A 2,044-nucleotide genomic window follows, 5' to 3' on the forward strand; every position below is an offset into this window, starting at 1 on the left:
AGCCAGAGCCTGCATGGCCTGAGCTGGGAGCCGGAGGCGGGAGCCATGGGCTGCTGGCGGATGCGAGCAAGAAGGCTTTGGCCGACCAAGTGTATACCATGCTACAATTGTAATCTTCCTTGAATTCTTTGCTTGGGGCCTGCTGACAACTCCAATGCTAACTGTTCTACGTGAAACATTTCCTCAACACACATTCCTCATGAATGGTCTCATTCAAGGTGTAAAGTGCACTTGGAGGTCCCAGATCTGTCTCTTGCTTCCACAGTGTTTGGACAGAAAAGACCCAGGGACGCCCCTTCTTCCAGCCTCCGGCCTCTCTCCTGCGTCTCATCCAGTCACCACCTTCAGAACCACCTCCAGGACCAGCCAACACACCGGTTGTTTTTTTTCCTACCTTAACTCCTTATTGCTGAACAACCATGAGCTCCCAAATTCGTCAGAATTATTCCACCGAGGTGGAGGCTGCAGTCAATCGCCTGGGCAACCTGCATCTGCAGGCCTCCTACACCTATCTCTCTCTGGGCTACTATTTAGACCGTGAGGATGTGGCTCTGGAGGGTGTGGGCCACTTCTTCCGCCAAGCAGCGCGAGGGCACTGAGCAGCGGCCGCAGTCTCTTCCAGGACGTGCAGAAACCTTCCCAGGATGACTGGGGCAAAACTCAGGATGCCATGGAAGCCGCCCTGGCCTTGGAGAAGAACCTGAACCAGGCCCTTTTGGAGCTGCATGCCCTGGGTTCTGCCCATAAAGACCCTCATCTCTGCGACTTCCTGGAGAACCACTTCCTGGATGAGGAGGTGAAACTGATCAAGAAGATGGGCAACCACCTGACTAACATCGAGTATCTCTTCGAAAGGCTCACCCCCCCCCCCCCCCCCCCCCCCCCCCCCCCCCTTTGGAGCCCAGAGGCCTTTCAGAGAGGCCCCTCTGCATCCCCCTGGCATCTCTGGCTTTTACCTGAGCCTCTTCCAGAAACTACTAGCCATTCTTTTAACCACCCTGGAGCCCTCTCCCATGCACTGGACAAAATGAAACAAGAAAGCTTTTTGCAGAAAGAAAAAAAAAAAGTTTGTATTGATTTTAGAGAGAGAGTAAGGGAGAGGGAGAGAAGGAAACATCAATCAGCTGCCTCCTCCACGCCCCCTTCTAGGGATTGAGCCCATAATCCAGGCATGTGACAGACTTGGAATCAAATCAGTGACCTCTCCGTGCAAGGGATGAAGCTCAACCAACTGAGCCACACCTGCCAGGGCAGTACTTCATTCTTTTATAGCCAAATACTAGTCCATTGTATGGCTGTACTACAGTTTACCCATTCATCAGCTGATGGACATTTGGTGTTTCCACTTTTGGGCTACAGTGAATAATGCTGCTGTGAACATTTGTGTACAGGTTTTCATGTGAACATGTTTTCACTTTATCCTTGGTATATACCTAGGACTGCAATTGCTGGGTCATATGGTAGGTAACCTGTTTGTTTTTTTATGCTTTCAAATAAACATTTCTTTTTTCTTTTTTTTTTTCAAAAAAACAAATCATCAAAGCTGGTTATTTGAGGATGACTGGAGGAATAGCACAGAAGTGGAGCACAGTATCTAAGCAGGGAGTCTTCTTAGGAATTTTTTTAAACCTTCCCATTTAGCATTTATGTAAAATAAAGAGAGAAATTTATTTATACCATATTTTCCTATGCTTAATCATTTTCTTTACTTTTGCTTTTAAAAATTAATTTTTTTCTATATAGGCAATCCAAAACACTAACAGATATAAAACTGTAGTCCATCAAACATTTACAAACCCCTTTCCAACTAAAAGGATGACATGCCAGTCAGAGAAAGATAAATATCACATGTTCTCACTCATTTGTGGATTATAATGAACAACATAAACCGATGAACAAAAACAGAGGTAGAGACAGAGAAGCATTGATCAGATGCTCAAAACTCAGAGGGAAGGCAGGGGAGGGTGGGGTGAGGGGGAAAGATCAACCAAAGGACTTGTATGCATGCATATAAGCATAAGTGATGGATGTGGACAACAGGGGG

The 2,044-nt window shown here is 46.7% G+C and overlaps 1 pseudogene; it reads left to right on the top strand.

Moving 5' to 3' along the window:
• The first annotated feature begins 400 nt into the window (after positions 1–400).
• On the top strand, positions 401–862 carry LOC106724772 (annotated as a pseudogene).
• The last annotated feature ends 1,182 nt before the right edge of the window (positions 863–2,044 follow it).

The sequence above is a fragment of the Myotis brandtii genome, unplaced genomic scaffold, assembly GCF_000412655.1.
Source record: "Myotis brandtii unplaced genomic scaffold, ASM41265v1 scaffold964, whole genome shotgun sequence".
NCBI lineage: Eukaryota > Metazoa > Chordata > Mammalia > Chiroptera > Vespertilionidae > Myotis > Myotis brandtii.